The sequence below is a fragment of the Typopeltis vanoorti genome, chromosome 6 (genome assembly GCF_054136105.1).
Source record: "Typopeltis vanoorti isolate ZY-2024b chromosome 6, IOZ_Tvanoo_1.0, whole genome shotgun sequence".
Taxonomy (NCBI): Eukaryota; Metazoa; Arthropoda; class Arachnida; order Uropygi; family Thelyphonidae; genus Typopeltis; species Typopeltis vanoorti.
In genome coordinates, this window is record NC_143554.1 from 33343241 (window position 1) to 33369973 (window position 26733).

Here is a 26733-nt window from a genome sequence, read left to right on the forward strand (position 1 = left end):
GAGTTATGAGAATTTTCAGGTAGCAGTATTCCAAATGATGAAAACTATGGACGTGAATGTCAAAACTTTGAAAAGCTGATCAATTTCTTGTTTGCCATGATTATAAATATTTATATGAAGGTAAACATTTTAATTTTCTTTACAATTTTTTTTGATGGTCGACATTAAAGTCACATATTGTTTTCAAAAAATATGGTAACCCTACTTTCAGACACTTGTTAAATTTAAAGTCTTAATTTCTGTTTAGTTAGAAATGCAGAAAGAAATATTACGAATGCAAAAAGCAGAGTCTGTATGTCAATGAAGGAGACATAAAAAGTAGATTTTGAAAAACATATTTTGAATTTTTATGAGAAATGTATCTCTTATTAATAAATGTGGGAAAGCAGGCTCAAAGCTACAGAGCAGTTTTCATGAATACAATTAAGTCGGGATATTGAGCTTCAGGGGCCATGTGTTGATGCATCCTCAGAATTTGTTAATTCCATATCTCAACTTAAGAAAAATCAGTTGTTAAAATACACAATCTCTGTGGTGGTTTCAGTTATAAAAATGCTATTGCAAAATTTAAAGTAAAATAGAGAAAAACAACCAATTAGATTGAAAAAATGTAAACACTAGTGGCCAAAATTGTGGAAACTTTTTGGAAAAAGTATATTTTTTATTTTCCATTGATATATAATAAAATTATATATCAATGGAAAGATAATTTAATCAAGAATGTAATGCAATGACTGTTATGAAGGATTTTTTTATTAGAACAGCAGTTATAAAGAAAAGTGAAACACAGGAAAAATGAGATATACAAAAATTCTCACAATGTGAGTTAATATTTAGTTGGGTAACCTTTAAAGTTAATTACGGCCTTGCAACGCCGTCCTATGGAGTGAACCAAGTTTTTTAGTTCTGCATCTGTTATAACGTGAAAGCAAGATTGAATTATTGTTTCTATTAATTGGGTTTTATTGCTGGGTTGCTTCTGACTAACAAGTTTCTATAATTGGCTACATAGATTTTCGATTGGGTTAAAGTCTGGGCTATTCCAGCAGTGGAATATGATTATCTTGAAACTACTTCTTGCACACAGCAGCAACATGCCATGGAGCTGAATCCTGTTGAAATATAAATACTTCATTATCTTGGAAAGGATCACGTGCTGAAGATTCTGTTTGGGCTCTATTTCATTTATGTATTTTTGGGCATTTATATTCCCATTAACCACACTACTGGCCAAGACATCTATAGACGTAAAGGTTATCATGGATGCGAAGTGCATATTAAATTGTAATACCATTGATATTACACTGAAATATATAATGGGTATGAAGCACGTATGAAGATGCATATTTGATCCATAATGGCCGGTGAGGTGTTTAATCACGCAAATTCTGCCCACACCTTTTGATGTCATACAACCCCAGATCATAACACTAAGTGGTTGTTTGAGATAAATGTAATGCAATCAGGATGCAAGTCTTGTCCGATTCTTCTCTTTACGTATTTATGCCATCACTACCAAACTGGGAGAGTTTGGTCTCATCACTCCTAATAACACTGTCCCATTGTTCCCCTGTCCAGTTAATATGGGTTTTAGCCCAGTATAATCTTTTCAACCTTTTTTTGTTTGAGAGATAAAAATGTCTTTTTTTCGTGGAATTCTAGCATTTAGACCAAATTCCTGCAGTCCTTGCCGAAAAGTCCTTGCACTCAACTTCACATTGTATTGTGCCATTTCATCTTGTATACACTCAGGTGATTTTCTTCTGCCATGTAGGTACAGTCTCTCAATTCATCTATCATCACTTGCTGTTGTGCACCTTTTCCTGCTTTTACCAGTCTGGTTTTATAGTGACTGAATCTCCTTATACCTCTTCAAAAATTTAGAAATGCTACCTTTGGTTAAGTTTCACAAATTTTTCTTCTAATTTCTTCATAACTGTAGCCATGTTCACTTAATAGTACTATTTTACATCACTTTCTGTGTGACAAGTCAACTCTTTGTGCCATTTCTTTAATTTTATTACGTTTTACAAGTTAAATGAAAGAACACAAAAAAAAAAAAACCCGACCAACTTGATAACAATCACATAACACACTGACAAATGTCCTCCTCTCAGCTCCAATACATGACATCAATAGCTGAATCCTACTGTGACCTTATTGGCTCATTGCCAAAACAAGATGACATCTGATTGGCTCTCTCTAAACACTCATGCTCATTGGCTACATTCAAATGAAGGAAAGATGCTTCATATCAACCTAAGCAAGTTGTGATTCTTTTCTCTGAATATAGATAATTGAACAAACTTTGTTGCTTTACATTCTTGATTAAATCATCTTTCCATTGATATATAATTTTATGATATTACACCAAAAAAATTGGTGTTATGAGCCATCAAACGTCAAAAATACACTTTTTCCAAGAGGTTTCCACATTTTTGGTCACTAGTGTATATAGAAGCATATCAAAAGCCCGCATCGTGCGATGCGAATTTCCATGTTGCCGTATTCCAAATGATGAAAACAACATTGTTGTGAATGTCAAAACTATGAAAAGTGGATGAATTTCTTGCTTGCTGCAATCATGAATATTTATTTCAAGGTAAACATTTTATTTTTCTTTACAATTTTTTTTATGGGCGACAATGATGTCGCGTATTGTTTTCAAGAAATATGGCAACCCTACTTTCAGACACTTGTTAAGTTTAAAGTCTTAATTTCTGTTTAGTTATGAATGAGAAAAAAAAAATTACGAATGCAAATTACCAAGTCTTAGTACAATCTGTCACAATACAGTGTGAAATTAACAGAAGAGGATAGTGGTGACTGTATTGTACTTCCAATCCTTGTTTGTCTAATTTCCTTTCAGTCAAAACTTACTAATGCAAAAGAAAATACAGGAGTCTAAAGTATAATCTTTGGAAGTTGTAACAGAGGAGTTAAGTTGAAAATTTTAGTACCAGGTCTAATATTCAGTTGAAATAAAAATTAATATTTTTTTATTTGTGTTAGAAAAAATACGTTACATAATAAATAAGCTTAAAAAATATGTCGCTACTGTGAAATTAATGTCGGGAACGGGGAAAAATCCATAATGCCACACTCGAACAAAAAAAAAAAAAAAACTCATCTCACTTGTCAGAATTCCATACTCTAGCCATTACCCATGATTCCATACTCTAACCATCATCCAGGATTTCACACACAGGAAGTCACATATACCCACGACAATAACGTCCCTTTTCACTTCAACTCAATGACGTCATATTGGACCTATAAGGAACAATAATCGAGTGCTTTTTCAGTATATTTACTGCAAATTGTTTAACTACCTCTCCTCTTCACCAACCTGTTCTTCCTCCATTTCGACCAATTCTTCGTTGGTCAACTCTTCAGGGAAACGTTTTATGAGTTGAATTATGTCGTCATCATTCACTTCGAGATTCAGATTGTTTGCTAGGGCCACTATTACAAACTTTCAAAATCATGCCCAAACCTTTCTAATGTTTTTCCTTATGCCACTCATACCTTGAGAGGTCACTTCGTCCCAAGCCACAGCAATATTTTTAAAAGCGTGATAAATATTGAATGCTTTCCAGAATTGCATGAGAGTCTGCTCATTTCCTTCAGTAACAGAAATGGCTTGTGAAAAAGTTCTCCTTAGATAATAAGCGTTAAACACTGCAAGAACTCCATGATCCATCAGATGGATCAATGAAGTAGTGTTTGGAGGGGGGGAAACATGACCTTGAACTTGGTGAAGGTCACTGCTATAAGACGTAGAAGAAGACTCGGAGCATTATCTAGAATTAATAAAATTTTAAATTCTCTATTTTCTTTCACACAATAGCTTTTTAATTCTCTCGCATAACAGTTGATTAAGGTATCATCCATGACTTCTTATTGCTCTGATAATGAACTGGAAGTATACTTCCTAATCGTTTTGAAGATTTGTGGATTCTCACTGTGCCATATCGTAAATGATTTCAGTTTATATCCAGCCCCATTACCCGTAACGTGAATGTCTGCTCAGGAATTTTTTTCCAAAACAAGGACGTCTCAGCCATAGTAAATATTTGCTGTGGCAAATAATTTTCTTACGTAATAATTTTATCCAATTTTTCCACAAATTGCTTGGCAGCCTTCTCAGCACTTGCAGATACATTTTCATATTAAGCATCAAAAAACGAACTTGAATCTCATGAATCAATCGGAAGAAACGTTGAATACGTATGTCATGAATGGGTTCTGCTTTCTCCTTCAACATGTTGAAGAGACTTAGTGCCTTAGATGTTATGGTCATAGTGCTAAGGAGTATGCGCTTTTGATTCAGATCCTCTATCCATGATGCAAGTAGCTTTTCCATATCTCAGAGAGGACCTTGTCGTTGTTTCATCACTATCGTCGATTTAATAGAAGCAGATCCTTTCACAGCCTCTAGATTTTATCCTGATTTTTCAAAATGGTCGTAATGTGAAATGAGACCATTCGAAGTCATGTGCGGTCACATTGACGGGCTTACCAGCTTCATGTTCCTTTATAACTTGCAACTTCGTTTCAAGATCAATTCGTCGCCTCTTTTTCTGTGATTCTTCACTAGATTTTTTGATTGTGCATGTAAGGGTCATGTTGTACAAAACATCGCGAAATATTTAACGATAAATACGCAAATAACCCATTTCTCAAACACAAAATTAACACAGGAACTGTTGAAGACACGTGCCGACTGCTGAGGGAGATTGCTACTGAAAGCACTGTTTCCACTGTGCATGCTTTACCTTATGCTCGCTTGCGCTTTGTTCGAAAGTATAGCCGAAAATGTTATTTATTCCCTTATGGGATCACGGACGTATCTTCAAGAGGACGTAGGTCAATGGATGACTGTGTTTCAATAGTTCCCTTCTTAAATTTATTTTACACATTTGACTAAAGTGATACTTGGTTATGGGAGTTACTTGTATAGTTACACAGTTCAAGTTCAAAAACTAATAGAGAATGTGCGATTTTTGGAGTAATGGAATTCCATTAAAACTAACTTTCGAAGCCAGTCAGTATTCACTGATTGTGAGCTCAATCTACAAATACGACTAAATTAGTAATCTTTATCCAGATGTACGTAAACGTCGCCTTACTCCGCATATTTGCAAAATACTGAGTTACTTGTTAAATTTTGCAGACCGATCTTCCTCTATCCCCAATCCACTAGTATTTGATGCATGCCAGTCAGTAATTGTATAATTCACACTAACAGTTTATAAACTAATCCCATATCTTTCAACCTAAGCAGTTGACTTTCATGCTGTATTTAACCAAAATTCTTAGCAATCTTGAAAGGTATCATGTTTTAATAATTAATAAAATAAATCCGCTAATGCCTTCTGTAAGGATTTTTGTCACGAAGACTTGCGAATTCTCTTTAAACTGTGTACTGGTGGCGAGGAGGCGCGGCAGTCGTAACAACGGAAGCAGACGACGCTTGGGACTTCTTTTAGCAAAGTTTCCGCCGAGTGGTATCCATTTTTTTTTTTTAAATGTGCCCGAAGTGAGAGAATAAGTACAACATTAGTGTTTGAAAGCAAATATAATTTTCTAGTTAGATCATATACTACAGTATAATAGGTCATCGGCATTGCAAAAAAGAGCTATGAGTTAATTTCAGCGAGCATTCATTCTGCGTAATGATCAAGACTTTCACCAGCTTTACCATTCATCACGAGTCCGAGTTTTACTGGCGCAGTCGATAGAACCTACAAGGTGAGAGCAATTCGTTATGTAAATGCATGCTCCCATGTTTTAGAGTTCTATTTTGATTATTTGGGCGAAAGTCTGTTTTTATACAAAACAAAAAAAAAATGGCGTTCGGAGTTTGTTCCATCCTGGAACAGTAGTAGTTTTGTTTTCTCGCCAGAGAAAGAATACATCAGTATTCAACTTTTGTTCCATCCATGAACAGTAGTACAATAGTTTGGATAAAAGAAAAACACGCCAGTGTTCAAGCTATATTTTCGTCCCAGATAAATCAGAATAGTTGGTTTTTTTTTTCTTCCTCATTTTAAATTTATTTTGTTCTGTTCTGCATTTACCGATTTGTCCTGTTTTTCATGTTTGTTCCATCTTGTAACAGTCAGTACTTGTGATTTCTCGCCAGAGAAAGAACACGACAGTGTTATCATAGTTCATTTTTGCATACTGTTTTGATAGTTCTGTTTCGAGATTTAAGTTATTATATAGTAGCGGTGTAAAATCGAAACTATTTCTTTTTTGTTTGGTTTTGTTTTTATATATCCACATATATATATATATATATATATATATATATATATATATTTGTGTATTTGAAAGTGTAGTAAATTGTGTAGTTGAAGTTTTTTTTTTTTTATCTGATAATATTGTAAGATTTTTCTATGTTTACAAATGATATGTTGAATTTAGTTATGAGTCCCATAATCGCTAAATATATACATCTCTTTCTGGGCATTTAAAAAAAAAAAAAAAAAAAAAAAATTGCAATTGATTCCTTTTTAAGGGTGATTTTTTTTTATCAGTAAAGAGAGTTATTGTTAAGCACCATGGCTTATTTAACCAAAGGTAGAAAGGAAAATTTACGTAAATTGGCTGAAGAATTGGGAGAGAAGCCAACTGTTGAAATGAAAGTGATAGATCTTAAAATGATTATTACGGGAAGTAAATTTTATGAAGAAGAATTTGTTAAAGGGATGTTGGAGACGATTATTAGTACCAGACTCGAGGAAGAACTGATGAAGAAAGAAGAATTAGAAGCTCAACGGCGGAAGGAAGAACTAGAAGGCCAATGCCGGAAAAGATGAATTGGAAGCCCAACAGAAAAGAGAACAAATGGAGTTCGAGTTGAAGAAACTGGAAATTGAAGCGCGTGTTCAACCAACCTCAACTCCAGTATCCAGTGACAATAAACCATATTGTCTTGAACTAATTAAGCTAATGCCTAGGTTTAGATTACAAGAGGATGACATTGTGATATACCTATCCCTGTTTGAAAGACAAGCTAAGAGAACCAAAATAGATGTTAAAGACTGGATATCATGTCTCTTGACTTTGTTACCATTTGAGATAGTCCAATTAATTGGTAGAGTCAGAAGAAAATTGTGAAGATTATGAATATATTAAAACAATTCTACTAAAGAGATTTAGACTGAATCCTGAAAGTTTCAGAAAAAAGTTTGTGATGCAACAAAAGGTTGCTGAAAAATCTTGGAGGGATTTCTGTTATGATATAACTAATTATTTCGAAGAGTGGATTGGTGGCCTTGATATCAAGGATTTTGAAGGGTTAAAAGATCTAATTATTACGGATCAACTGAAGAAGAAAGTACCACATGAAGTGAGAGAACATCTCTTAGACGACTGGGCAAAATTCGTTTCTCCAACCAAGTTAGCTGACAGATTGGACGAATACGACAGTGTTCATAGTACATCAAGGAAGCCCATTGGAGCTATTCCGAAGGACAAGGTTACTGAAAAGTTTAGACTTTATACTCCACCTGCTGAGCGAACATTCAAGAATAAGTTATTGTCCACCGAGATGGTACCAGCCGCGGCGAATTGATGATTCATACAAGCCTCACTACAAACCAACTTGTTTTACTTGTAGAAAGGAAGCTCATATCGCCAAGTTTTGTATGAAAAATAGTCAGCCAAAAGGTACTCCTGCTACAGCACACAGTAACCTAGTTCAAACGTCTACCACTGGGGATGATAATAAATCAGGTGTGTTGACTGTCAAAATTTCCATTCCAGTATCGAAATCAGTGGACATTGGTCGAAACGTAGATGATTTGAAGGTCGTCAAAATCAAATGCGGAAATAGGGTTTTAAATGGAATAATAGATACGGGAGCGCAAATATCGGTAGTGCGCGAAGATTTAGTGGCAGATACGTCCCATGGTGGAGAAAGTAAGAGAAATATCTTCTGCTTTCGGAGAAATGAAATAACACCCTTGAGAATTTTTGAAATGAAAATTGATGATAATTTACATGGTAATGTTCCAGTCACATGTGCCATCTCAAGAAGACTGGTTACCAATCTGCTACTGAGCTCCTCTGCCTATGAAATACTGGTCGAAAGCGTCGAGCTACACGAGAGTAGTCATCATTGGGAGACTCCAGTTCTGAAATCAAAAGATTTAAGTGATAAACGGTCAGAAGATGATGAAGACGAAGACATGCCTTCGAAAATAACCAGGACAGCATGGCAGTCAGTACGATAGAGTCCCCACCAGGTGCAGAAAATGAGTGTATACCAGAAAAAACAAAATTCGAATTCGGCAAACTTCAAGAGGATGATGAGACGCTCCGAAGGTGTTTTGAATTGGCAAAAAGGCAGAAAAATGCCTATGCGTTTGACAATGGGGTTCTGCTTCATAACGGACATATTTGTGGCGAGAATATTAGACAAGTAGTGCTACCGTGTGTGAAACGAGAAAATGTCTTAAAGATGGCATATGAAATCCCTCTTGCTGGCCATCTCGGCGAAAAGAAAACCCGTCAGCGAATCAAGTACTCATTCTTTTGGCCTACCATTAAACAAGATGTGAAAAAATATTGCGAAAGCTGCAAGGAATGTCAAATGAGGACTGCTACATATAGAGATAGAATCCCCATATACGACCTATCGTCAGACCAGAAACTCCGTTTGAGGTATGGAGTGTGGATTGTGTCGGACCGTTAGATCCTCCATCGGGAAGAGGACATCGATTCATAATATGTGCTGTTGATTTATGCACTAGATGGGCCGAAGCCATACCTGTCAAGGAAATAATAATGTTCTGATGAGTATTTTTACTCAGACGGGATTTCCTAAAATGGTCTGTACCGACCAAGGTACGAATTTCACATGTAAACTCACTCAAGCTTTTGAAGATCTGCTAGGCATAGCTCCACGTTTTTCCACTCCAGGACATCCTGAGAGTATGAGCGCTGTCGAACGTTGGAACAGAACTTTAAAAGAGATGATGAATAAGAATATACAGGAGCATGGAAGAAACTGGGATTTACATCTTCCCTATCTTCTATTCGCATACCGAGAAGTACCACATAGCACTACTGGGCTATCACCTTTCCAGATGGTATATGGAAGATTACCTCCAGGCCCCTTATCTTTGTTAAAGGAAATTTGGACTGGTGGACGAGGCATCCCAACCACTGCCTCTCGCTCGATTGAAAATTATTTACAAGAGCTTCTTGAAAATCTAAGAAAAGCTCATGAAATTGCATCCGAGAACGCCAAAGGGTCTCAAGAACAATACTCCTGCAGATATAATCTTCGTTCCAAAGAAAAATCCTTCATTGTTGGTGAAAAGGTTTTAGTATTGTTACCTTCATCCTCTCATAAGCTTCTAAATACTTGGACAGGACCTGCTACAGTCGTCCAACTCACTAGACCACATTCTGCGAAGGTTGAGATGAACGATGGAAGAATCAGGGAGCTCCACATAAATAAGCTTCGGCCATATATTCAAAGAATTAATCATGTCGGTCTAGTTTTCGAGCTAGATGAAGATTTCGGAACACTCCACTATGCACCCGCTGACAAGATGAATAAATCAGTCGAAGATATTAGGAAACACCTTGAGGATATGAAAGCTCTCTTGATGGGAGAACAAAAACAAGGACTTTTTGATATCCTCCGGAAATATGCAGATGTTTTTAGTTCCAAACCTGGTCATGCCAAAGTTGACGGATACTCTCAAAGTTACAGAAAACTGTTCCCCTAAGAGACTCAAACCCTATAGGGTGCCAATCACTCTACAAAAGGAAGTAAATCGACAAGTCAAAGAACTGTTAGATATGGGTCTCATTGAGCCAAGTGTCAGTGAATGGGCTCATCCCGTGGTTTTGTGTGGCTAAGAAAAATGGAAGTGTCAGACTATGCATTGACTTTAGATTGCTAAATAGTTTTACTATTCCAGATGCTTATCCAATGAAAATAGCGAGATTTATTATTTGAGGTAGGACAAGCAAGATTTATCAGTGTAGTTGACCTCACCAAGGGATATTGGCAAATCCCTATGGAAAAGGAAGCAAAGCCTTTCACTGCATTCGTGACACATTCTGGTCACTATCAATGGAACGTCTTACCGTTTGGAATGAAGAACGCTGGAAGTACATTCCAGATATCATTGGATAAAGCACTAGCTAGTGCTGTATCCAATGATTCCATAAGGCATACTGCCGATCTTATATCGACGATTTGGCTATATTTTCTAAAACATGGTCTGAACATCTCACCCATATAGATGAAATCTTCAAAACATTAAGAGAGGTGGGTTTAACAGTAAACCTAGAAAAGTGCGAATTCGGGAAAAATCAAGGGAAGTTCCTAGTTCATTTGATTGGATCCGGTCAACATTCCCTCGACCAGAGAAGGTCGAGGTTATATAAGGTTTAGCGACACTAGCTACAAAGAAGGAAGTAAGAAGTCTACTTGGGCTGGCTAGCTACTACCGTTACTACATTCTGACTAAGAAAAGTGTCCCAAACAATATTCTTTGGACTACTGATGCTGATGAAGCTTTTACGAAATTCAAAGAAGAGCTTATAAAAATGCCTTCTTTGCTTATAAAAATGCCTTCTCCAGATCTCAACAAGCCGTTCCAGTTGTATACGGATGCATCAGCAACAGCAATTGGTGTATGCTTAGCTCAAAACAACGAGCAAAGAAAAGAACTGCCCATTGCTTTCTTCAGTAAGAAACTAAATTCCTGTCAAATGAAATGGTAAACCATTGAAAGGGAAGCTTTTTGCGTCTTGGAGGCGTTGAAAAAGTTTGACACATGGGTATTTGGTGCTGAAATACAGGTAATTTCAGATCCTAACCTATCTGACCTATCTAACTAAAAGTGCCCCTCATGGTGCCAAGTTGTCCCAATGGATTTTAGCCCTGCAACGTTATAATATGACCGTTACATATAGAAAGGGTAGTCGTCATGGTAACCCCGATGCCCTTTCCAGATTAAAAACTGATATAATTAATTAATGTTATTGGCTTGTTTCTTAATAATGATTATATATTTTCTTGATGTTTAGTTAATGATGATTATATAGTTTTTTTCTGTTTTGTTTGTTTGTGGGAGCTGCATCGCACCATAAAGCTCTCACCTCATTTCTTGTATTTTAGAGTCAATTACTCGCCTGAGTTTTCTTTTAGATGCAACATCGACACTCCTGTGACGAACATGCTCCCCCCAAAGGGAGTTGTAAGGATTTTTGTCACGAAGACTTGCGAATTCTCTTTAAACTGTGTACTGGTGGCGAGGAGGCGCGGCAGTCGTAACAACGGAAGCAGACGACGCTTAGGACTTCTCTTAGCAAAGTTTCCGCCGAGTGGTATCCATTTTTTTTTAAATGTGCCAGAAGTGAGAGAACAAATACAACATTAGCGTTTGAAAGCAAATATAATTTTCTAGTTAGATCATATACTACAGTATAATAGGTCATCGGCATTGAAAAAAAGAGCTATGAGTTAATTTCAGCGAGCATTCATTCTGCGTAATGATCAAGACTTTCACCAGCTTTACCATTCATCACGAGTCCGAGTTTTACTCCTTCTATTCCGTGTAGCAAGCAGGCGTGTCTGTTTTAGCCTCCCCTTGAGTTCAATCTCCACCAGTAACCATTCAAAGGTAGCTGGTCCATAATTATCACTAATTATGAATGGCATCCAGTAAAGACATGCCAACAAGAACCATCTCGTGGTCTCTAACCCTTAGACAATATATCTGAGAACCACGTGAATTCTACATTCGATTTTTTTTGAGTTTACGGGACGAAATCAAGTTTCACCGAGAAAGAACCCCCTTGCCTGTGTATAAGATTCACTAACTCTGGAATCCGACGGAGAATGAGTTAGAAAGATTTGCACTGATCTGCTCCCAGATTCGAACTGACAACGATTTTCTTTGATTGACTTAGCGCTATGGGTGCTAATGTCACGCCATTTTCACAGGGCTATAGAGGACATCCATCACGTTTTATCCATTCTGTTGGATTTGTGTAATTGAACACTAACACCAACTTTTCCTGCACTACCACTCAAGAGATAGAGTGGTTGATACTCAGTCTTTACACCATCTTTCTGTATTGTGATTATTATACATTACTACTCCAGTGGAATTATTCCTCTTCCTATACGACAATTATACAGTCCAATCAAAAATAGCCAGTTCTGCTTGCTTATAGCCATATCTGCTTCTATTGCTGATTTTTTTTTATTATTCATTTTATGAAATTTCTATAGAACAGCTTTTGCATGCAGCAGAGTTATTCATCCAGGGCAGAGGTTTGCCTCGAGTTCCATGTCGACAGCTTTTAACACGTATTATTCAACAATCTCTTCCGCATGTCTCACCTGTATACAGTGGAGTTATTCTTTCACATCTATTCTCTTATATAGGAGAGGTTACTGTTTAGTTGTCTTTGTCTTACAGCACTACTTTTCGTTCAATATTATAACTTGCAGTATGCGCCACATAATTTTTATAAATAATGTCATTCTTACTGAAACAGTTTCCTTTCATATCATATTTTTCTTAAATATCCCATCTTATTCTTTGTACTCTAGGGACATATTCTGATATTAGACTTAATGTATTTTTTAAATACTTGTCATGCAATTCCACTATCATTCCCGTCCGCGCGGTTAGCCGAGTGGCTATGCGCTTCGCAACCATATGCCTGGGAAAGGAGTGCCCTGGATTCGATTCCCGTCGCTGACGTGAGGAGCTTAAGGATCTTTCTCAGACATAGCCAATTTAGCCCGACGTGGACAGCAGGGTTTTTCTTCCTAGTTTTTCTGGGCTTTTTCCTCCCACAAACAGGCAAACCGGCCCCAAGAACACACACAGATTACACTCAGGAATACTTAAGACCCAGCCATAATCCTGATTCATCCGTTATGCCGGTCACGAGCCCGGATAAAATTAGGGGGATTTAGTGGTGCCATACCTTCCCGTAAAAGGGACAGACGCCCGTTGTATCATCATCATACGAAAACTAACTATCATTCCCATCTAGCAATTGATGCCATGGGATTGAAATTAGTATTCTTTCGAGTTGGTCAAAATTTTTTGCTTTGTAGTTCAGATTGCAAACTTTTCTATGTGTGATGACCATTCCCAGGTCTGCTCAGCCACTTCCAGTGACTGTTCTGCCTGAAGTTGGCCTCCAAACTGCAGGTAGAACACTCAGGGATTTGACCCCACTCCCAACTTTATAACCAGGTCTTACATTTTTTTGAACTCGAGTTTCTTCTGTTACATGGTTAAAAAAGTTTTCTGGCAACAGCCAAATAACCTCGGCTTCATATTTCTCAAGAGATCTGACCACTACTCATTCAATGTTCAGATAATCAGTTTCTAATGATGATTACCAACCATTAGGCTGATTTTTGCGATGTATTTCATCTGCAGCAATTGTTCCGTTAGATATGTAGCCGCACCCTGGTATCTAAGATCAGATGCACAGTAGGCCATGCATCTGATCTTATTATACTCTATGTTACATCAGATAAATTCAAACTTTCTTCTAGAGGAACTCAAATTTACTAAATCTATCCTCAGTGGACTCAAATTATCCAAAATCAATAGAGGTATCCCCTTCCCATTTCGTAAATCCTGTCTTATCTATTCTTCTCATCGCATCGGTTTCTTAGTCTTCAAAGTAATGAACAAGACAATCTTAATTCATTTTTTTCTGATATTCATCGAGTTGAGAGGAATATCAGCGTTCATTCTTTCAGCATTATTAATTCTATGATTTAGCGTACACTGATCATTAACACAGTTGCATATTGTATTAGCGCTTACGCATAGATTTTCATACTTCATTCATCATTTGCATTGTTAACAGAGAAAAAACAAAACTAATGATGAATAAATAAATTAACCTTTGAACAAGAATTTTAAAAGTTGAAAACCATGAAATAGAACAAGTTACTTCATATGTATATTTAGGCCAATTGCTATCCATTGAGGATTGCCAAAGAAAAGAGATCGGACGAAGAAATTCACCTTGGATGGATGTCTTATGTGAAAATGAGAGACATATTTAGAAGTGATATCCCAATGAGTCTAAAAAGGAAAGCTTTCGACCAGTGCATACTTCCTGTCCGGAGGAGAAATATGGACTTGAACAGAAGCCCTAAACAAAAAGCTGAGAACAACACAACATCGCAACGAGAGAAGTATGCTAAAAATAACATTAAGAGATAGGAAGACAAATACCTGGATAAGATCTCAAACAGGTTTCGTTCCCATAAATGAATTTTCTACACTCCTGATAACAAACATATTCAAGTGGAGGCTGTTACGTCTTACATAAATCCATTCTTCCCTATAACTCATTCAGCACATCCAAGAACACGTAACCACTACTTCTCACCGCCTGCGCATCGAATAATTTCAATCGCAGATCTTTGTTCATTACTATCGCATCTAGTTAAGAGACAATTGACTTTTAGTTTCTGACTCTCTCGTTTCTTCAAGCAATCCTTTTATACTTACTCTCATCCTATATTTATGTAAAAAGCTAACGCCTTTTATTCCCCTTTATAGGGCGTATGCGAGGCTTTTAACGCTGTCTGCCTTTTGGAGACTGAGGGGAAGTTCACCCTCCACTGCTAGCCAATCAGAGATAGTTAACCTATGAAACTCGCTAATTATAGGCGAAAACCGATGAAGAGACCGGCAAACAAGTGATTGATACCATCTCTTGGTACCTAACCCTAACAGGTTATGTTTCTATCTAAAATAATATGGGTTTTACGGTAGATTTTATTGTGTTTACGGGAGGAAAAACCCCAGATTTCAGGAGAAAAAACCCACTTGTCCAGAGATCAAATAGGGAACCAGTCGAAGAAAGGTTTAGAAAAGATCCTCCAGTCAGCGACTAGACTTGAACTATAAGAGTATCTTCAAGCCGCCTAGAGCAGAAGATGCAAGCGCCGCTTCCACTGAGCTACGCCTCTACATGAAGTACAGACTCATAGCTGGAGAGCCACTTATATTTCACCAAGCAATTACGATTATCAGAGAAATATCTCTTATACCTACCTTGGATTCATTTATAGACAATGCATTCACAACGACTCTGGTAGCTTAATTTCAGTCATTTGCCTCTTATCAAGCAACAGCAATCAAAAATCTAAATCTCATGTACTTGCTGACCACAGTTTTACTCACTTTCCAGGAATGACCTCTAGTTCTCCACACACTAATGAAGTATCGAAATATATTCTCTCTACTTATTTTTCTCATAAATTCATTTAAGTAATTTAAATGTCTTCATGATATGCTCCCTTCCCACCTATCAACGGATTTTTATAACCCACAAAGCTGTAATATATTCGATTAGAATAGATATTCCATAGACCTGAAACTAATCTGCTCACTCGCCTCTCGATTCTCTCCAACATCTCACATTCCATGAAACCGAGGTGAGAAATCGGTGCACAAGTTCAGATGTGGCCAAACGAAAGCATTGTAATGAGAATACTTCAATCATTCATTTTGTATGGTGATTCAACGGCCGTTAGTCCCTTTTAAGGGGAGGTACGGCACCACCTCAATCCCGCTATTTTTTATCCGTGCTCGGGACCGGCAGAGATGACAATTCAGTCCTATGGCTGGATGGATTGTCTTAAGTATTCCTGACTGTATCCGTATATGTTCACGGGGCCGGTTTGCCTGTTTGCGGGATGAAAAATCCCAGATAAACTGGAGAAAAAAAAACTGCTGTCCACGCCCAAGACCGCTAATTAGGCCAATTAGTTCCTTAAACTCCTCACGTCGTCGACGAGAATCGAACCTAGGACACTCCATCCCCACCCATATGGTTGCAAAGCGCATAGCCACTAGGCTAACCGCGCGGATATGAGAAATACTAACTGTATTTAATAACCGCATTATATGAGAAATACTAACTGTATTTCTCATATAATGAGCCTGTTGGGGTGTCCATATAGTATAGAATCGCATGGATACCAGAGTAAAAATTAAATTTATTACGCAGATAAATCGTCTTACATATCGTAAGACATCATCAGTACAACAGTGAACAAGGATTAGGAAATGAAGAACTGTTTCTTTAGTCAATTCTTTATGGAGTTCGCCGTTTGTACCAATAATGCTTTATGATACGTAAAGCGAAATATCTGAATAATAAACGGATTTTTTACTGTAGTACATATATGATTCCATAGTTAATAACCGCATTGTCTTTTCTTGTAAGAGTGCTTTTTTTAAACTAAGTAATCCTATGAGCTACTGTGGCCATATTTTTATGCAATAATATCTTAATCCTTAAACCCGTCATTTCTTCTAGTCTAATTCCTTCAATGTAGTACATAGCTGTAATTTCTTCTTCTTCCTAAGGTGCGCTGAAAGAAGCCTTATATTTCGCCACATAAAACTGACAGTCATTCTCCTTTTCTCACAGAGACAGTCTATTTAAATCCTACATGATCTCTACATTATCTCTGTTATCTTGTCGGATACAGTTTCATCATCGTCATCGAACAACTCAATATTTGCTCTCAGACCATTTCCTATATTATTAACGTATACATGCTAAAGGGCAGCGGAAAAGTACTCAGAAGTGTAGCACACCGCTGTTCGCCGGCTTTCACCACACTCTGCTTCCCCATAAAGTATTCACTGAGGTGTATCCACCCAACCTCCTTCCACTTCACCGGAATCACATCGAAACCGATTTTTTCAAATATAAGAAACAGAGTTCCAGAGAGTATTCATTTGTCTTTTCAAATTCCAGCAGAACCATCATATAGCCATTCCTCCCGCGATGAGTCTTCTGACTCCTTGGAGGTATCACGAATAATAATAATAATAATAATAATAATAATAATAATAATAATAATAATAATAATAATAATATAATTAGTTTATCATAAAAAGAACGCAAATGCATTATCCTATTTCTATACATCCGATACTGAATTTCTCTTTAATAACTTGACCGTCACTCTTGAGATACTTATCGGCCAATAACTGGCTAGCGCTGTCTTAGAATCTCCCTTATATAATACAAGGGTCTTCCTCAGTGTTTCACTTGTTTGGTACCATCGAGAACAACCATTTAATCTTAATAATTTAGTCAAACCCATTGTGCTGTTCGCTAGTACATTATTATAATACACGTTCTGATATCCTATCTACATTCGGATTAATATTCTAAATTGCAAGCGCGAAATGAAATCCACATTCACCGACTGGATGCTCACTTTGTCTCTTTTAGCTGTAGCTGACTTGCTATCATCAGCAATTCCTCCTAGCTATCTCTCATAAATGCCGCAACTTATAGAGACGAGGTCCTGGATATTTATCTTCATCCCTACGCGGGTGCAATAGAACAGACATTTATCTAAGATGATATTTATTTAAGATGATAAGTCTCATTATCATCGAGCGAAACTTGTGGATCAATATTTTCAAGAGAGTATCGTACGTGTGGTATGGACAGCCAGGTCTTCGAACCTTAATTCTTGGAGCATATCTGGGATGCTTAATATAGATGCGTTGCTTCTCTCAACCTGCCTTCCCCTCCACACAACCTCCAGAGATTTAGGAGAACTTTGCAGGAGCAATGGCTATTACCAATTGAGCTCCTGAAAAGCACTATAAACAATATGAAACTTCGTTACGATTGCTGTATTGCTGTAAGGGGTAATATCACTGCTTAATGAGGCACTTTGACAATTTCATTTTCATCTCTTTGTCATCATTGACTTCATGGAATAGGTGTAATAAGTTGGAATAGGTTGCATTTTTTGCAGTTACTGGATGGCAAGATGCCACGTTCAGCTGATCTGACAGACTTTCAACGAAGGATGATGGTGTTTCTGTCTGTGACATTGCTACCGTTCTCAGTATACCGTTTCTTATGTCTTTCGTAAATGGAAAGTTGATGGTGCTATCGCAGCAGGAAAACGCCCTAGAAAGCCATCAATGCTTACTCACCGAAATCGATGAGTTCTGTGTCGTAATAATCAAACATCCCCTATGTCATCAGCGGCACGTCAGGATCGTAATATTATATGTAAAATATTTATTGTACTGTAGCATAACTTAGTATTAAGTATAATGTAATTAGTATTGTAATATTATTACTAGTGTTGCGCTTGGCCGCTCGAAGTTATACCTAGGCTCAAACCTAGTTGCCGACTGGAGAAACTTTTTCTAAGCCTGTCTTCGACCGGTTCCCGAGTTAGTCGATCTCTGGCACGGGCAAGCTGGTGTTTTTTTCCTCCCGGAAACTCTGGTTTTTCGTCCGCAAACTCATGAAAATCGACCGTAGTACCCACATTATTTCAGACAATAACATATCCTGTTAGGGTTAGGCACCAAGAGATGGCGAAACTTGTTTTCTGGTCTCTTTGTCAGCAGCTGCCTATAATCAGTGATAGACATGGGCCAGCATTCTCTGATTGGTTCCCGGTAGAGATTGAACTGCCCACTCAGTCTTTGAAAGCTAAATAGGGTATAAAGGCCTCGCCTACTCCCTATTAGGGAATAAAAGGCGTTAGCTTATTTATTTATTTATTAATACTTAATTTAAGTAGATGCTAGTCATTTTGTGTGCACATTGAGTGTCACAGATGCCAAAGGTGCGGACACATACCCAACAGCTATGCAGAGCTGCCTACAGATGCCTGAAATGTGATGAGGGGCGTCAAATCAACTCCTGCCCCAAGCCCAGATCCACACCTGCCTGCTGTGCTAACTGTAGAAGGACCACATCCCGCTAATTACAAGGGATGCTTTTTCCATCCAAAAAACTGTGGTTCAACAAGAACGAAACACGCTCTTACAAGCAATAACACAATAAACAACCAAGTAGGTTGCCTTCCAGATCATAATACCTCACATTCAGCAGCATAGGAAGGCACTCTACCTTCATCCATGTCCAAATCATATGCGGAGGTGGTAAGAACTCAGACTCCTTCATCTCAACAGCAAACAAACTCCAAACTCTCAGCATCTCTAACCTCTTCATTTGCAACAATGCTGCACGAATTCAGCAAAGCAAGCACCTCACCATCTTTCAGAAAGAGATTTCATCTAAAAACCCAATCCATGTTAACAGCTTTCTATAATGTTTAAAAAATTCAAACCGAATTCCCTCATGATAACAGCATGGAATGCCAATGGCTTAACAAATAAAATTCTTGAGCTGCAAAAATTCGCAAAGAGATACAATCCGGACATAATCCTAATCAGTGAATCCCACCTCAGACCATCGAACAATCCAAGACTAAGAGGTTAAATTGTATATAGGACAGACAGACTTAACTCTAGTGTTGGCAGCACAGCTATTTTTATTAAAACTTATTTGTGCCACAATGCATTGACCAGCTCCTAAACTTTAAACCATGAAGTGACAGGTGTAGAGGTGCACACAAATAACGCAGGCAAACTCAAAATCTATGCAGCATACAATCGTCCCAGCATTCTGCTATCGACAGAAGACTTAGACTCCATCCTCCGCTCTACGGATTCCATAATTATAGCAGGAAACCTCAATTCCAAACATACGGCTTGGTTCAGTTCGTCAATCAACTCCGAAGGCCGTATCTTATTCAACTACACGTCACTCAACTCATCAATAGTAGCTGGACCCACTACGCCCACTCACTACAGCCCGTCAGGAAGTTCTGACGTACTAGACATAGTTATCCTCAGGAACATCAGATATCAATACCAGTTGGAGGCATTAGGAGAGAACTCAGATCATAATTCCATCCTGCTCAAGCCTCCAGGATCAGCTCCCTCCCCATCGTTCTTTCTTAGCAAGGAACAAGATGTCTAATGTTCTCCCAGTCCACATCGCCCACTCCCCCCCTGTCATTCGCAAAAAAGAAGACATAGACCTAGCTGTAAGCAATCAAACTAGGCAAATCAGCACAGCAATAGCATCAATCACTCAAACCACTGTCTTCCACGCATCCAAGTGGATCCCAGAAGAGATAATGGACCTGATTAGGACCAAAAACAAAGCCAGAAAGGGATATCACAACACTAGAGCTCTGTAGGACAAAAGAACCTTAAACAACCTGAACAGACAGGTTCGAGAAGCCCTCCAGATACACAGGAATTCCAAATGGGAATCCAAACGCACGGAAATCAACTCAGAAGATAACTCCATGTGGAAATTTGTAAAATTTCTTTGTACCAAAAGACAACCCCCTTCCGCTATGAAGACCAAACTTGGAATTGCACACTCAGAGGAAGAAAAAGTAGAAGCCCTAATTGACAATCTGGAAAATCGATGCAGCCCATCTTATGAAAACTTAAATATTATTCTCATTCACAAAAATCATCGTAAAGTTAGAAAAGTATTAAGACAGCCTAAGGATGATTCAGAAATCATCACCCCCACACTCCAACAGAAATAACCAATATTATATCCCATCTGAAGAACAAAAAGGCCCCTGGCCCTGACGGCATTACCAAGAGAATAATAAAGCTACTTCCAGGGAAAGCCATAACTCATCTAGTTAATATAACCCATTCTATTTTAAGATTCCAGCACTTTCCCACAGATTGGAAAATCGCTGACATTATACCACTGAAAAAACCTGGTAATAACCCACAACTTCCCCAAAGCTACTGGCCCATCAGTCTTCTTTCCTGCTTTGGCAAAGTAACAGAAAAGGTCATCCTATCAAGACTACAATCAGCAGTAGACAAACAGAAAATAATTCCAAATGAGCAATTTGGGTTTAGCAAAGCTCACAACACAGTGCAACAAATTCACCGACTAACAGAAGATATCATCCATGGTTTTAACTGGCACCTTCACTCTGCTGCTGTATTTTTAGATGTTGCCAAGGCCTTTGATAAGGTCTGGTCAAGGCCTTATCTTCAAACTAATTGAAAACAATATCCGAGTTAAACTAGTGAAACTTATTTACTCATACATTAGTGAAAGATTCATGCAAGTAAAACTAAAAGGAATTGTGTCATCAAGGCGCAAAATCCTGGCTAGAGTACCTCAGTGTTTTCTCCTGGCTCCAATACTTTTCACAACTTACGTTTCTGACATCCCTCGTAACTCAAGAACAACCATTACGGCCCTCTATGCTGACGACACCGCTATTCTAGCAAGGTCGCTCAGCCCACGACTAGCAATCACTAGACCCCAAGGAAGTATCAACGCGCTAGAAAACTGGTTCATCAACTGGAGGATTCAGGTAAACCCCCTCAAAAGCTCAGCTATGCTGTTCTCAAAAAGAAAAGTCTACATTAAAGAAGACATCTCGCTCTCTGGTCAAAAGATTTCATGGCAATCAGAGACCAAATACCTTGGGGTATTGTTGGACAAGAAACTCATTTTTAGCAAACACATCAATATCATTGACTGCATGACTTCCAAAGTCATTGCACAGCTCTACCCAATGATCAACCGCAAGAGCAAATTAAACTTACAAAACAGATTACTACTTTACCGTATGATCATACATCCAGTTATTACCTACGCCTCCCAGCATGCAGTCACACTTCACGATCAAACATTTCAAAACTACAAATAATCCAGAATAAATGCCTGAGGATGATCCCAAACGCCCCGTGGTTTATCAGAAATTCACAGATTCATCGAGAAACCGACATTCCATACATTTCCTCTCATCTCCGCGATCTCGCAGAAAAATTCTTCATCAAGTCAAGTTCACATTCAATCCCGCTGATCGTACAAGCTGTTAATTACAATGAAACAGATTACTACAAATATAAAAGACCGAAGGCTATTCTACTCCCAACAGATCATACCTAATACAACTGCCTCCAGAGGGCGAGCTTAATTGTTCACAAAACTCCCTTTCTCAAATAATTCTCATCACAGACAAAGGAGAATATGAAAAGCACTTGTTCTTCACCCATCCTGACAGTAGAGTTAATGGTAATGGTGTGTGTGCATATGTTGAGTTTACACCATACGAACACAATATCGATATTGCATGTGTGATTTGAATGAGATTTACAATACGAAAACCAGACAGTAGCGTTCTTTTCATGTAACGTAGTAACATGAGTTACTACGTAGTATTAGCCTAGTGGCTGTGTGCTTCGCAACCATATGCCTGGGGAAGGAGTGTCCTAGGTTCGATTCCCGTCGGTAACGTGAGGGGCTGAAGGATCTTCCTCAGCCATAGCCAAGTTAACCAGTCTTGGGCGTGGACAGCAGGGTTTTTTCCCCAGTTTATTCTGGGGTTTTTCATCCCGCAAAGCAGGCAAACTGGCCTTGAGAACGCAACACTACAGGCCATAGGATACACCGAGGCATAGGGCTGACCACCTTATCCTGTAAACGGAGTGAGGTCCGATGATCGATGGACCCTCGACACCGCAAGGTAAAAGAGGGTATAAGGAAGATGAGATGAGATGAGAAGGTTTTTGATATTACAGAAGAAGCATCTATTATTTGTGCTTATTATCAGTTTGCCCGTTTTGTGGGAAGAAACATCAAGTTCTCCTGAGAAAACTTCCTGCCACTTTCGTGTGAAGCCGACTAATACTCAATAAGATCTTAAAATTAAAATTCGGTAGATTCCTCCACATGTGCAGATCAGCAGAAGTTAATTTCCATAACTAGAAACGGCCGTTACAATCAAGGACACTTCTTGAATTGTAGAATCATTCATTCAGGTAGTGGCCTGATTATATTCATCATGGGGAGCTAAAATTTATGCATCCCGAATATTCCCGATACAAAAGCGAAGAGACATGTGAAATATACTCTACGTTTGAAACTGGAATAACTTTATCAGAATTTTGATGTGCACGCTCTGAACTGATCCAAGGATCCATGGTTCGATAAAGGAGGATGACAAGCTGTGGGTAAACTCTATAATAATAAATATAATTATATGTATTTGATGTTGAAGTAATTGTTTCGGCTAATTAAAAATATATGCATTTTTTCTTATGTTTATATATAGTTTGTTTATAATACACTATCTTAATATCGGTAGGACAGATTCAGTTTATTATGAAGCAGAACTAGATAATAAACATTGTATAGTAATACTGCATCAGCAAAACAAATTCAGAGAGAGTGTAAAAGCTTTTCTTTCAAGGCAGCCTTGCAAAAGTCATAAGTATTTCTCATCTTTTTTATTTGTGAAGTAACGTTTGAACCATTCATAACAAGTACATCTTATACTACCGTTTTCAGAATGATGGCCAACCAAAACTCAATAAATATTAATGACAGACAAGAGTATATTGTTCTGTCACACTAGCGCACTCAGGGTTTAATCTTAGGGGGAGCTCGAGTTGAGCAGTCGATTTTAGAATACACACTACACATTGCATACGACCTACGATTGAGCGTCTGCAATGATCGCTAATTCAAAAGTAGTATAGAAATAGAAGACACAACACAACATAAATTAAAAAAAAAAAGAATTTTAATTAGGAAAAGATTTTTGGAAACTTTTCTAGTTTTTTTTTCCTTTTTCTTTGTGAGGCGCACCCAGAGGGGGACCCTTGTCCCCCCTCTGGGTGTGTCACTGGTCTGTCATGTGAAAGGAAAATCCCATATAAAGATTCTCTGCGTTCTAGACAGGATTCGAACTCAGGAACTCAGGTCAGGTGATACACTACATGGCAAGTGTATCAAAGAATCCTCTTTGATACACTTGTCATGTAGCTTTTCTAGTAAAATTAAGTGATTTACAGAAGCAAATGCCTTTCTGGTATCGAGAGTGTGAATATTGCAAAGTTTTTTTGTTTGTTCTTGTTTATACCCATGTTGATTTTAGCATTAAGAATTGTGACATAAAAAATTGTTTTCCTATCTGTTTTTATTTTTTCTAAACCCAAACTACCGTTATTAAGAAAAGTTGAGAAAAATTTATTATTCCTTTTTTTTCCCCAATAACCGTTGTAAAACACTTCCAAAATTGACATGGCATGTAGTTACCAGCAATGGTTTTTTCTCCCACTTTGGGTTACATCTATTTCAGAAAACAGTCCATTTTCTAAATACATATTCACTAATTTTTGCATGACTAAAGTGGCATTTAGTATTTTACTGTCGAACCAACAATTGTTGGAGTCATCAATTCTTCATCATTATATAAATAACTTATAATGTCGTTCTCTTCTCTTTCATCAGCGCTTTCAATAAAAATCGAATTCTTTTACTTGTTGTTTTTACATATTTTAATGGTATCAAGAAAAAGCTAAATTCATGTCATTAGCCATTTTCATCATACCATCAGTATCGTAATACCATTTGTAATACATTTATTGTTTTGCAATGTAACGTAGAATTAATAGTAACATAGAAGTAATTATTCTTCTTTCGCTATGCCTTATCTCGTGTTAAACGGGGTCGGCTTTCCCATCTTTAATCTTCTTTCAGATTCTCTGGTCCAGGGCATCTTCCCAACTCCATCCTTTCTCCCTAAGATCCTCTGCCACCTTATCCCTCCATCTGAGTTTGGGCCTACCTCTTTTCCTCCTTCCCTCCACCTCCACACGCTCCACTCGTTTACCAACATACTCCTCACCCCTTTCTCTCTACATGACCGAACACTTCAGCTTGCTTTCTTGTACCTTCTTACCGATCGGTCCCACCTTGATCGTCCCTCTGATGTTGTCATTCCTTATCCTGTCCTTCTTTGTCACACCACTCATCCATCTCAATCTCTGCCACCTCCATCTTTCTCTCCTGTGCCTTTGTTATAGGCCACGTCTCCGCTCCATGGAGCATCGCCGGCCTCACCACCATCTTATACAGCTTTCCTTTCATCTTACAACTGACTCTCTTGTCGCACAGGACTCCGCTCAACTTCCTCCAGTTCATTCAGCCGCATGTTATTCGGTGCTGTATTTCGTCATCCAGGTCACCATTCCTCTCGACGACCGACCCAAGGTAATTTTGAATTTCTTCCCTGAAGTTAAACTTTCACCCTGAAGTCGTATGATCATATCCTCGTCACTCCCCGTTGACATATATTCGGTCTCTACCCAGTTAATTTTCATGCCTCTCTCCTCCAATACCTTTCTCCTGTCATCCAGGGTCTTTTCAAGCTTCTCTCGCGATGATTCTCAGAGAAAAATATCATCGGCAAACATCATGCTCCGTGGCACCTCCTTCTTGAGGTCCTCCACTTGTACATCCATGACCAGATCAAAGAGGTGGGGGCTCAGAGTTGATAACTGATGGAGCCCTACAACAATGGGGAACCCCTCTGTCATGCCGACACTAGAAGTAATTATAACGTAATTAATGTTCTATTAGTAGTGTTATTAATACGGCTTTTATCTAGATGCTAATCATATTGCGTGCATGTGGGGAGCTTACACCTTATGTACGCAGTTCAATGTTGTGTATTGTGTAATTCGAATTAGATTTACAATGCACATTCCAGGAAATTACTTTCAGATAGCATAGTTATACTTATCACTACTGCTATTCAAATGATATTTACGATGCTCAATCCAGGCAGTTGAGAATTCTTTTCACGTAACGTTATGATACTTCTCAGTATTGAACATTATCCGAATAAATGTCATGATGTGTAGGTTAGTATTACGACAGAAGCATCTATTAGTTGTGCTTCTTCTCTTGTCTATTTTGTGGAAAGAAAAATCAAATTTTCCCGAGCAAAATTCCTTCCGCTTTCGTATAAAGCCGACTGATAAGGAGGAACTTACAATTAAAATTCGGTGAATATCTCCACATGTGCAGATCAGTAGAAGTTAATGTCCCATAACTAGAAACGTCAGTTACAATCAAGAACACTTCTTGAGCGGTAGAATCATTCATTGGAGTACTGGTCTCTTTATATTCATCATATGGAACTAAAATCTATGCATCCCAAAACAAAAGGGGAAGAGAAGTGTGGAATATACTGTACGTTTGAAACTGGAATAACTTAATATCAGAATTTTGATGTGCACGCTGAGTTCTAAGGATCCAAATTTCAATAATTGTCCTCCTCCATTATATTGGAGGTATAGGGTATCTCTCAAGTTACTTTCAAAAATTGTATGACACTAGATTCTAACTTGTGCATTGTCACTTTATACATTAAGGCAAAATATAATCGAAACATAAATATTTTAATTTTTGTTGCAGTCTGCAAATCTTTCAAACTTTTGATACAGTTTCTTAGGAACAGTCGAGCATTTGACAACTTTTACTGTCGTTAAACAGCAGAGGACAGGATTTTATAAAACAGGAAAAAAATAATGTTTATTAAATTTTTTAGTGTTTAAGCTGTAGGGTTTGCAAAAAGCTGTAATATCAAAAGTGAATAGAAATATCAATGTCATTCATCGATCATGCGCTTGGACACTCGAAGTTAGACCTAGGTTCAAGTCCAGTCGCAGACTAGAGGAACATTTTCGAAACCTATCTTTGACCGGTTAAAGAGTTAGTCATGACAATTAAATGGCACGGGCATGCATGTTTTTTCTCCTGGAAACTCAAGAAAATCAACCTTAGTACCCACATTGTTTCAGACAATAACATATCCTGTTAGGGTTATGCACCAAGAGATGGCAGCACTTGTGCGTGGTCTCTTCATCAGTAGCAGCTTATAATTAGTGATAGAAATGGGCCAGCTATCTCTGATTCGCTGCCGGTGGAGATCGAACTGCTCAGTCTCCAAAAGCTAGATTATGGTATAAAGGCCTCGCCTACTCCCTTCGGAATAAGCGCGTTAACTGA